This window comes from Prunus persica, chromosome G8, assembly GCF_000346465.2.
Source record: "Prunus persica cultivar Lovell chromosome G8, Prunus_persica_NCBIv2, whole genome shotgun sequence".
Taxonomy (NCBI): domain Eukaryota; kingdom Viridiplantae; phylum Streptophyta; class Magnoliopsida; order Rosales; family Rosaceae; genus Prunus; species Prunus persica.
In genome coordinates, this window is record NC_034016.1 from 2,929,897 (window position 1) to 2,930,390 (window position 494).

Below are 494 nucleotides of genomic sequence, written 5' to 3' on the forward strand. Positions count from 1 at the left end.
ATTTATAATTAGTCCGGTTTGGTTGATGACATATTACAAAACTCCTAAATCGCACTGAACTAAACCAAATTGGTTCGGTTTGATCTGATTTTTCAAACTATTGACCTTTTTTCTTCTTCAATCAAAATCAAACCAAACAAAACTAATATAATCGATTCTGCTGGATTGATGCCCACCCCTATATGCAAAGATGCTAATAATATTTATTTAACGATAAACTAGCCCCTTGGCACACACTCATGCATGTGCCAATTGGTTTTCTTTTTTCTTTTTTATTTTATTTTTAGAATTAAGAAAAGATAATATGGGTACTTATGTTCCATAAAAGTAGCACCTATTATCTGATTTTGTTTTTAATTTTAATTTTTTAAATATGAAAAATTGTGAATTTACCATATTATTTTTATTTAATTAATAATTTTAATTCTTAATGTTTAAATTAACTAAGGTCATTTTCTGGTATTTTGAATGTTTCACCATTCTCTTCCTTTTGC